At 39.2% G+C, this 11,915-nt stretch overlaps 1 long non-coding RNA gene across 1 annotated transcript; it reads left to right on the top strand.

Moving 5' to 3' along the window:
- The first annotated feature begins 542 nt into the window (after positions 1 to 542).
- Positions 543 to 11,654, top strand: LOC139637131 (uncharacterized). The gene is made up of 3 exons (XR_011694541.1): positions 543 to 5,016; positions 9,027 to 9,191; positions 10,355 to 11,654. It is a non-coding gene; the product is annotated as an uncharacterized lncRNA (long non-coding RNA).
- The last annotated feature ends 261 nt before the right edge of the window (positions 11,655 to 11,915 follow it).

Genomic DNA, 11,915 nt, shown 5'->3' with positions numbered 1-11,915 from the left:
TTGGCTAAGACTCCAAACATGAGCTGCACGTGACATTGATGCGTTCAGGTCCAGCTTGGTGTCATTCGTCATGTCTCTCCCCCAACATGTCAACTCTCTACTGTCTGATATCAAATAAAATGCCCAAAAATAGTTGGGTAAAAAAATAAGGACTTTTACCTTTGTGCCTCCCTCTGCACGACCAAATGGAGCACAGCAGTCGTTCACTGCAGTTTACACCATAAAACATAATTCCAAATTTCAGGTTTTGCTGTCCGAGTTCCTCAGAGTAATTAAAATGGTTTCACTAATTAGCGTTTTAACCACAAATGGTAATTTCAGTAACCAATTATCAAAATGAATGAGCTCCGTTTAAATATTAAACCTGCAAACTTGGTGTCAGAAAAGCATTTTAGTAAGTTGAGCTTTTGACTTTTGTCACTTAACAAGCATGCACACACACACATACACACCCGCCCACACACACACGCATGCACGCACGCACGCACGCACGCACGGTATATGGTCCATTTGGCATATGCTTTCTTCCTGTGTGGGGAAAATGAAGTCAAGGGGAGTTTGTCAGCTGAACTGAGAGCTGGCTAACTGTGCAGAGGAGGAGGAGGAGGAGGCTGACTAGCACGACTATATACCACTCCACAGCCTGCAGCACTAAAGCACAGAATGAGGCAGTAGCCATCTACATACTCCATCTGTGGAGGAGACAAATGAAGTGCAGTTTTATAGCTTATCCTGCTGAGCCGGAACATAAGAATGTGCTGGAGGTTTTTAGAGGACCAATTGGTAGGAAAAATGGTGAGGGAAGTGCTGACTTGTGGGGAACTAAGAAACACAGCAAACAAATTTTGCTGAACAAAATGGAGATGGCTGGCTGTTTAAAAAGCTATGATCCTGTGATGAGTTCTTAAACTGACACTGTTTAAAAACCACCCTTTTGTCTTATGCAGACCGGTGGATAATGCTCTCTCTAACAGAATATGTGAAGCAGGTAACACAAATAAAGCTCTCTTAAGCAGCTGATGGTCTATAGAAAATCATTTGTGTGCGTTTCTCATCACATTTATATACTGCAGTCCCCTTTTTCTCTGAGATCACCCACACCTCTTGCCAAAAGCACCAGCCAGGACGATAATCACCACAAAGAGAAATACTGGCATCTCTTCACTGGTTACCTGTTCAGCACTGATTTTGGGATGATAGCGTTCACTTTTAAAAAATGATTACATGGCCTCAAGCTTTAATTCTCATCAGCATGCAGCCTTAGATTCTCAGGTCGCTTTAAACTAAAGGTGTTGAAAGGCTTTGAAAAAAAAGTTGCCCCGTAGAGTCAGAGAATTAGCATCATATGTTAAAACACTCAAAACCTATTTTAATACAGCTTCTCTTTGATGTGATGTCTTTTATTTTGACCTTTGCATATGGGATGTTTGATATTTTTTTGTGGTGACCTTAAAGTTTTCTTTTTCTAAGTTAACACAAAATGAGTGTGGTTCAACAACATATTATTATTGTGTGCATTGTATTGACAGCAAAAATAAGATGTCAATTAGTATTCTGTATAGCCCAACGTGTAAATAATTAGTGTGTAGTATGAAGGTGAGACACAGCTCTGCTGATTTCGTGCATTTCCTGCACAGACCTGTGCAGAGGTCTAATCACCTAAATAAAAACACCTTTGTTAAGGTCCTTTAAAAAGAGGCGCTCCAGCTGCAATCAAGCTTTGAGTGTGAAACACCCTCTCTCTGATGAATTGAAATTCAGCTGTGAAGGAGCATCTTCACAGACGACTGAAGCTGTGAACAGTTTAAATGGTTACATTGGTGAATAGTTTTTAATGCATAAAAATCAAAACATCAATCCACTTTTGCAGCGTAACGCACTTCCCAGCAGTGTGTGCGAAGCTGACTAAAAACAATTCTTCAGTGCCAGTCATGCACAACCCTGTCGAGCTCAGTGCACACTGACTGGTTGCCATAGTTTTATTCACATTAGATTAACAAATCAGCCTAATTTGAGTTTTGAGTTAATGGCAACAAGTGGATGAGATTTTCAGATATAACACAAAATCTAATTGAACATTTTTCACAGAACAAATTAGAATTTTCAACAAAAATCCAAGACCTGCAATAACCTTTCATAGATAAAGTATTAATTCACATTAGAATGTACTTTTACTATAATAAATACCACTAATTAGTAGAGTATAATTTTTGCACATAAAGATTTGTCTGTATGTTTGGTTCATTTTGATCAGGCAAACATTTTTAATTAGTATTTCTTCTATTGCACTACTTCTATTTTAATTTTGCACTTTCAAATAAACAGTATTATATTTCTGAATGTACAAATTTGCCCCTTTTCGGAATCATAAATTTGGACAGCATCAGACACGAGGTTTGTTATAAACTCAGGGTCTTAATTCTATGATGGAACTTGATCATGACAAACTCCTTAAAGCATCTGTGTAATGTTGTGTGTTTTTTGTGTGTGCAAGTGTGTGTCCTTGGTTTCTGTTGGCACAATAACAGTGGGTGAGTGCTGAGAGTAAATCTTTGTAGAGGTGCTTGGCTCACCGTCTTGGTGCTAACTGCACACCTGCAGAGCATAGATTAGACCTGAATTATCCGAGGAGCGAGCCTCTGCTGCTGCCTCTCCTTTCTTAATCTCAGCTTTCATCTGAGGCTTGTTATTGCTGTTTTCCTCCCTCTGAAGGAACTACTACAGGACTCGGTGTCTCTCAGATCACCTTGGATGTGGATAGCATGTTAACTGCCATACAAATGCTTTGTATGACATCCAGCAACTGGATTACAGAAAACTGAAATGAGTGCTACATACAAGGCATAAAAAGGGGGGGGGGGGTTCTTAAATTAATAAATTCAATTCAAAGTTCTGACACTGATTCCTTAGCAAACAGGAAGTGCACAAATGCCATATAGCATGGATCCATGGATGTGGAAATCAACCACATACCATCTGTATTATCACCTTAATTGGTTACAGTCACAAAGATGCAAATGCATATTTGAAAACTGAAAATAGATGCTTTGATACTGCACTGCTACCAACACTAAGGTTTGTTCGAAAAGCTAACAATAGCTGCTCCAAACTTTACAAAAACCTTGACAAGAAAATTGTGATGCAGACGATGGTATTTATCAAACTACCTTTCAGCTGTTTGACCAACAGCACTGTTTTTTTCTTCCCAGAGTCACACATTTCACCTGAGTTTGATGGAACCCTTCGCGTCTTTTTCTTTTGCTAACTTTATAAAAACTTTGTGGCGTGCTGGTCTTATTAATTACAGCAACGCAAATGTGTGATGTAATCAATCATCATCACTGACTGAGCTGAATCAGACAGTAAATCGATCATGTCTTGTGATTAAAGAGGTAAAAACAACAGTATTGGGATGGGGTGGTTGAAATGTTTAATATCATATTTACCTAATTGTAAATATTGCAATATTTCCTATATTCATGCCTGGAAGAATCCTTACCCCTGGAGTGGACCGCACCATTTCTTAAATGTAAGAAATGAGACGAGACGTTAGCTTGGAGTCCCATCAGTGGCTCGTGCCTCCTTTCCTGTGCGTCGCACAAGCAAATTGAGACACTGTATGTAACTGTAACAGTAGGTAACTATTTAGCTTGTTTAATACACTTTACTTTCAGAGATTCTGAACTAGATTGGGTCAAGTATCTATGGATGAATGCTAATGTCAGCTAGTTTTTAACTTTTGCCTTAAGTTACAGTTAAGCTTATAGTGAACCTTTCATTTCCGTTGTTGGCTTGGTATTTCATAACCAATATAAAATGCCATTATCTAATTTTAGCAAACACTGGTGTTTGAACAGTCCATTGTGTGGCTATGGTGGTGTAGTTACTCATTTAACTTTTTGACATTTGCTCTTATAATAGTCTCCCCCCCCTTGTTTTCAGGAGTTTAACCAGGTTGGGTCATTGAACAATAGTAAAATCAGTGTGTGCCAAATGACTGTAATGCATTTTAAATGGTTGTGGTGATAGTGATTCCAAGCAAACTGTGGAAAATTCTGAAAAGGTTTCAGCTTTGTAATTAATTTGAGAAAATATTACAAATCCATTTATTGTATTTATGTCTGCAAAATGGGGACCTGACAGAAAATTATCAGGTGCTACTGCTTTGATGTATTGAAAAACAGCAAATGCATCACCATCTAAAACACTTATCACAACAGCATTTGTGTGTCCACGAATGACTCTGAAAAACGTGTGACAGGTCTGTGTGTGCCACTGCTCTGGGGAGGGCATTTTACATACAGGACAGCATTTCACTGTTTATTGTGTATGACATTATAGTTGATATAGTGCAATGTAAGGTTGGGTAATATGGCTTTAAACTAGTGATTCTGATCTACTAGATCCCATCCTAGCTCACTCATTAGTCTGTGAGGCTAAGGATGCAAAATAAACACAATTATAGCTTAATCTGGGACACAACCATGGTTGAGATCAACTGACTACAGGCAATTGGACCCAGAGGACCACTGGGGACTCAAAGTAGGCGTGGTTAAAAGCAGTTCTAACAGTGCAAAGTTCTGATCACTGGCAGACAGGACGAACTCAAGCAAATACTGAAAGAATCAGAATGCAAGCGGGACAGTAAAGGTTAAGAAAGGATTTCACACAGAGAACAGAGAAGCAGGAAGCAGAATTGGCCGGGCTGCGAAGGCACAGAAAGAACATTGATTATCAAGCAGAAAGAAAGTGTGAGCTCTTCACTTTATACAGCACTCAGGGGCTAATGACAAATGGGGAGCAGCTGAGCAGGCAGAGGATTAGGTCAGGTGGCCAGCAGGAGGCCGATGCTCTACAGAAGTGATTTCAAAATGTTTGCCAAGAAAAAGGCCAATAGCAGGTCCACAGTGGAGAGGAAATGTGAAGCTTGAGTTACACCAACTGCAGTCGTTTACTTTGCTCTTCTTCAGGTTCCTGATGCTGTTGGAAACTGTCGATGGTAACTGCTACATTAAGGTCTGTGAATCACAGTAGTCTCTTAAATAAAGAGAGAAGACAAAATAGAATATACCTGGATGTAATTCCAGTTAGATAAAGATGGACATAGCCCCATCAACATCAGGCCTCTGGGGTTTTTGCTGTGAATGCTTTTGATTAGCCCTGAATCTTTCTGACAGAGTAACAAATCTATAATCATCATGCAATGTAAAAAATGTAACTCCCAACCACCCCCAAGCTGTGCTTCTGCCTGTGTGTAGATGTAAAGAGACAGAGGGAACGGGTGAGACTGGGGAGCATCCTCTTGTATATGAGCTCAGACAGTCCTCTGCAGCCTTCTTGTGGCATAGATGGCGTCCAGCCGCAGATTGCCTCTGCTCGGCTATTGGGCTCACTTAGTAGCAGTAAGAATAAAAGAAGATACCAAAGTCCCACTGGTGACATTGCACTTAGATTTGAGAACCACTTGCCACGCTGGATGCATGCAAGGTGCCACAAATCCTCAGGTGCCACCATAAAACACAGTTCTTCTTCTGATGGCAAACAGGTTTTTGGTGCATTCCCGCCACCTACTTGTGTGTGAGTGTTGACGTTTACATTCATTGCAAACTTCAATGTTCAGTTCACCGTTCACTAAAAGCATGAGCTCTTTTAGTGTGTCCACGCACACAACCCTGATGAGGGAGAATGATTCCAGATCCTGCACTGGGAGGAAGAACAGAGTCAACGTAACCTTTGTATTATTGTTCTGAAGCAGGTTTTATTTTTACAGCCAGCCATTTATAACATACATCACAAAAATGCTGTGTGGTTCCAAACATAACTATATTTATATAATAACAAAAACATCCCAGTCAACATGAACGCTGTGGTAACAGTTGCCAGCAACAGTTACCTGTTATGTGTAATTCAAAGGGGAGGAATTGGGATACATACCCCATGCAGTGTGGCATGAAATGCAGCACATGATCTTGTACATTTGTAGATTTACAGCACTGCGTTCCATAATAGATGGCACATTTTATGTTACACCATCTGTCTGAGGCACAGGGTGTTGCCTAAACAAGTTTGAATGACTTTGAGGAGGAAGAAAGTATGAGTGGGTCGAACATTACGCTGTAAATCATGGGTCAAAGGTTTTGGGTTTTAACACAACAACAGTGTTCCCCACAGGTTTTTTAAATTTTTTTTTTTATTCCAAACAAGCTTGGTCTCATTTTTTATTCTAACCGTCAATCCATTAAAATCCTTGCGTGAGGTTGCGGGAAGAAGCAGAGGCTGGTTAGGATAAGACCATCCAGCTCCCACCACACTCAATGGAGCGTTTCAAGACACAGCAGGGAGCTGCTGGCCATAATCTGGGGATTTCAGATAGCAGTCAAGTGTGAAGTGTCTGACAGACAGAGAGGTCAGCGGAAACTGCAGGGAACCAATATCACTGCCCACTGTTTTGCTAAACACAGGGGGGGCACTGCTGCAACAAACACCGAGGGTGATGCAGAGAAAAGGAAGTCACAGTTCAATCAAGGTTGTTTTTTTTTTTTATCAAGGACATAAACATAGAATTACAATACATCACAAATGTTATAGTCTATGATACAAAGAATACCAGGTACATATTGCAGTATATTCAGAATATTTTGTTGTGTGTTATCATTTTAATGTTTTAATATGACTTAAAAACCGAATAACCACATTTATTCAATTCATGTCATCTGTAAGCCCCACATTGTTCCTACACACAACACCTCATGATTTACTATATCTATTAATTGCATTTTTACCCAGAATACTGTTCTATTGTGCTATTGTTCTGTGTTTTATATATTCACCTTATGTGCAGCTCTTCATCTTGAATCCTGATTCATGACTTTAAGGTTGAGTGCATGAAGCAAAGGGTATTTTCTTTATACAATAGAAACCAATACATTTTAGAATGCAGCTCTTCATGTGTGCATGGATGCCTCCGATAATGGACAGCTATTCTGCCACGTCCATGACCACCCTGTTCAGCAGGCATTTAGTGGGAGAATATTGTAATGGTGAGAGTCATTTATCAGCCCCGATGGCTCCTCAGACAGAGTCTGATTTCAGTCGACAAACAGCAGCTCTCGCAGCCTCTTCTCTCACATTCACAGGGGATGTTCAGCCTCTGTTCCTCCCTCACACATGCCACAGCCATGTATTCTCCTCCTAATTAGGTGGCAGAGACAAGGATCAGATGGATGGTGACAAATGAATCTCCAAACGACCGTTGTTGGAGCGGGAGCACTTTTTTAGTGACGCTTTCTCATTGTAACCGTGCAACTCTTAACAAGCTTCAAAAGATTGGCTTTTTTTGTTTGTTTTTATCCCCCTTTTTCATCTACAGCTGTGAGTATATGATGAGGATGAGAAGAAGATAAGAATGTTTTCTGCTCAGAAGGAGTGGATATTTGATGTTGTGAATAAGATTGTGAATTAATTAATTCAAAAACAGTTAGTAGACTGTCAGTATAGAAATATACTGTCTATGTAATTGACAGTTCACTATAGCCCTGCCCCTCTCAGATATTGTTCCTGCGCCTGTGAGCCTTTCCATTCTCACAGGGCACACTTGCAGTTTACAATTATACTTGTGTGTGTGTATATATATATATATATATATATATATATTTGATATTGGGTCCTTCATTTCAGGCAGCAGTAAACAAAAGCAGCCTTTTTATTTCTAGCTGCCGACCGTCAATTTTGTCGACTGAAATTACCGCTGTCACTAGCAGATAGCTCATTAAGCAAATGTTCCCCATTAGTTGACTGAAAATGTGCCTCTAACTGATTTTTTAATGTTTCCATTAAAACAAAATTACATCCCTGTAAAAGAGGTCAAATATGAGGGTGCTACATACATGTTGCAATGCTTAACGACTGAAGTTTACAAATCCCAGGCAAAAAGTCAGCATACTCACCTGTTGTTGAGCCACGTAGAAGACATGGAAATAGAGCAGTGTAGCTTTTGTATTGAAGCGTGTACAACTAGTATTATAGCTGATGAAGAACAATATAAACTCTGGCCATTATTTTATTCTGACATTATGCTGTTTAGCTCCAATACAGAGATTATAGATTTAAGCTTTATTGTTTGCATTTTAATACAGTATCTGTCTCTTAATGTGACAAAAGAAAAAGCTTTTAGGTTGAGGACTATGTGTTAGCAAAAATGTACACACAGAGCTGCTAATATTACTCTAATCTCTACTATAGTACCATTGAGGATATATAGCAACCGTGTGTGTGTATAATTGTATATTTTGTTTTGCTATTGTGAACAGAAAATATAGTTGGCTAATCAAATGCTCCTTGGAACTGAAAGTAATGCTGGGCTGGATTAATGGTGAAGATGGTTAGCCACCTGGAAATGCTAATGTTTGCACATTGTCAGTACATTCTTTATACTTTTGTTCCTAAGTTTTGGAAAGAATTAATAAAAAAATAAGACTTTGCTCCACGAACTATTTCAGCACAATGCATTTCCTTATTACAACCTCATGCATGTTGGCCTGTGCAGAAACTCGGAGCTTGAAAGTCCTGTTGTCTTGTTATGTGAAGCTATGACATGAATTTAGCAAATTATTGATAACACAGATATTTCTTTTCACTACACAATTAAAAGGATAACTCACAAAATGCTCATTTTACATACATACCCCTAACTGTAAATGCTGTTTTTTTATTCATCTGCATTGGTAATTGAGATTAAATATGATACAAAATAAAGCCAAAACATTTTATTTTAACTAGAAATCGATATAAAAAAACGTCTGCCTTTTCATATCAGTCAACACTCTTTCAGACATCCAAATGACCCATGTGCTTCGACGACATTACCTAAGAATAAGAATCTTAAAACCTGCATGCCCAGTGCACAATAGCAAATGGTCTATATTTATCTACTAATTTGATCCGATATTTTGAAAATACAGAAGAAAAGAAGACGTGCCCAAAACACAGAGCTGCTCCCAAATGTTTTATCTCCAATCTGATCTCAGATTTCTGCCTGTGACCAAGATGAGGATCAAACTTCCAAAGCTCACCCCCCAAGCTGCCAGGCCTGTGATGGACACTGATCTCTGCAGGATTGACCACTGTCACACTTCTCTGAGGAGGAGCTCCAACAGAATAAAACCTTTTCTGACATCTTCTGCTGGGCAAAGGTCAGGAAAGCATATATACTGTCAGAATTATTTATTTATTTAAAGTTAAATAAATAATCATAGTTTAAATCAACAAATGTAATTTTTTTTTCAAATGTTCTACAATGATAAAAAAGTTAATTAATCATTGCACGAGAAAAAAACCCAGGTTTTTGTTTCCTCACATCACAGCGCACAGATACTCAGAGCCTGTAGAGTAAGTACATGTGTGGTTGAAGAATCTGTCAGGTCTGTTTACAGGTGAATCATGTAACACTTTCCCCATCAGCTGACAGACAATAATTGAATGCTGCCTCAGAGAGAGAGCACGCCTTCACGTCACATTGTGTCAGGCTCTGAAGGTTACTGTGATTAATTATTCCGTCTGACCCTGAACTTTGATTGCAGTGACATAAACTACTGCAGACTCCAGTCATTTAGTAAATTCTTATAGTATAACTGTGATGCAACCATTGAAATACTGGAACCTAGATCTACTCATTCTATTCACTACTATCCAGCACTATTTTAGCAGTAATGTTTACAGAGCTCACAGTTAAGCTGAGAAGACGTGCAGTATTTTTGGCCTCTCAGACCTGACCTGAGAGGAGGAAACTCCTTCAGTGGCTGAGAGGACTTTCCTAATGATTAGTTAATGTCTTTAGCGTACCTGTGAATAGATTAACCCACACCACAGCCTAATAAATCCTCTTTGGATCCCCCACTTTGTGGATTTGCTCATGAAGAACAGCAGATGCATGCCTCAGAGGCATCAGCTGATTGGGCTTATGGGAGGTAATCAGGGCTGAGCCCAGCACTGAGCTCCCAATCCATTTATTTAGCAAGATTTGCACCTGTCGCTCTCTCTCGTTTCTGACAAACTGAATATAAACAATGATCAAGCTCAATTATCAGCTCTCTGGAAAGAAACTTGGCTACTTTCTCTTGCAAAAATGAATAAATCTGACAGAGCATACAACAAACTATATCAAATCTTTACACATTTTATTTGTTTCATCAGCAATATGTGGAAAATTCAAAGTGGTTGGTAGGTCATAGGTCAAAATCTGTTCAACATAAAGCTGAGCTTGCTTTACATTAGTGTCTGTAATACACTTTGAAACTGCGCTGCAAATAAATTTAATTTAATTTAAAAAAATAATTAATTTGCCTTTGCCTTTTAGGTCATGACATGTGATCTGAAGGGGGAACAAACAACCTACGAGGAGTGACTCAGCAGACAAGGGGTTCGAATGATGATAAATTCCTACAGAGATAATGCTGAGAACTGATATGTGTTTGCTTAAGTTAAGAGGATAAGATGCAGTAATGACCGTGTTTATTATAAAAAACAATCTCAGCGGGAGACAGAGACAGAAGCATTAAATAAACCCAAAATTGAGGAAACAAAGCACACACGCTGACACATTTACTTCATTTTAGATAAAACACACCAGACAGATGGTTGAAAAATGTAATTTTGGCCCTCATAAAAGAATTATCGACTTTTCATTTTTTCCAGCCTCGTTGGAAACCCACTCTATCATGCTGCCACTTTTACTGATGTTAGCTTGTTGACAGTGACTGCCTCTCCCTGCAGGGCCACTTAAATCACTGTGTCCACCTTGAGTCCTGTCTGTGGAGGAAACTGAACCTCTAGCATTTTGCCTAACAGTGATTATCATCCTGCTGGGGAGAATAAATGACTTATGACACAAAAGTAAAGCTCAGTGTATCATCCACGTGCTTGTGTGAAGAAACAGTGGATACACACTGCTGAGATGGCCATTTCAGCAAGTTGAGATGTGCTTACGTTCAAGTGCCAAAGCCTGTCGTCTTTCAGGGGCAAAGGAAGTAGAGTGACATTGTTATATTGCAACAAAATCTCCAAAGGAAAGAGGCCAGAGTGGTGAGATGGGTCAGAAAAAGATCTGACTTTGAGAAGAGAGACCACTGTTCACCACTGGTTTTCTACCCTCAACAGTCTTCAAACAAACTTCAACCATATCTGTGTAGTTTAGTTTTTGTGAATTGTAATGGTTTTGAAATACAGCGCAGCTCGTGTCACATGTTTCTGTCCGAATCCCACCTGAGTCTGAGAGAGAAGTAACCAAGCCCGACCCAAACATGACGGCTTGCCTGTTTACCCTGATTACACCTGTGTGAGCACATTGTAAATGACCGTCAAAAGGCCAGCGTTGCCGAACTCAACCCGAACCCAAACATCATTTGGAAATATTTATCTGAAACCAGACCAACATGTCAGGTCTTGCTGGAAGACAAATGTCCTGTTAATGGAAGAGTCAAATCAAAAACTGTCTGTGTGTAATTCTGGGTTACCTCTTACATTTTAAATGATCAGATTACGTCTACTCGCTCTCCCTCACAAATATCAACAAATATTTCTAATTCAAAAGTTGAACCTGTGCATTGCAGTGGAGGCCTTACGTTTTCACATCATACTATATGTATTGGACCATGACTGGCTAAATAGTTGTGATGTCACAGAATAATGCACATACATACACATAAACTCATATTTGAAGGTGAGCACAGAAAAGGTTCCCTCTTCAGCAGATGGATGTAGGAGCAGGTTTATTATTCAAGCCAAATAACAGGGGTTCTTATTAAATATATTACATTTATTTATTATTGCACTTAGACAATGAAATCCATTTTCCCAATTCTCTGAAAGGACTTAATGTTATATCACACTGAGCTGTTTGAGCTGCAAGTCAACTTAAA

This window comes from Trachinotus anak, unplaced genomic scaffold, assembly GCF_046630095.1.
Source record: "Trachinotus anak isolate AG129_WGS33_773 ecotype Australia unplaced genomic scaffold, CSIRO_AGI_Tana_v1 ptg000019l, whole genome shotgun sequence".
Classification (NCBI taxonomy): Eukaryota; Metazoa; Chordata; class Actinopteri; order Carangiformes; family Carangidae; genus Trachinotus; species Trachinotus anak.
Note: the sequence above shows the minus strand (reverse complement) of the source record. Positions and strands in the feature narration are given on the sequence as shown.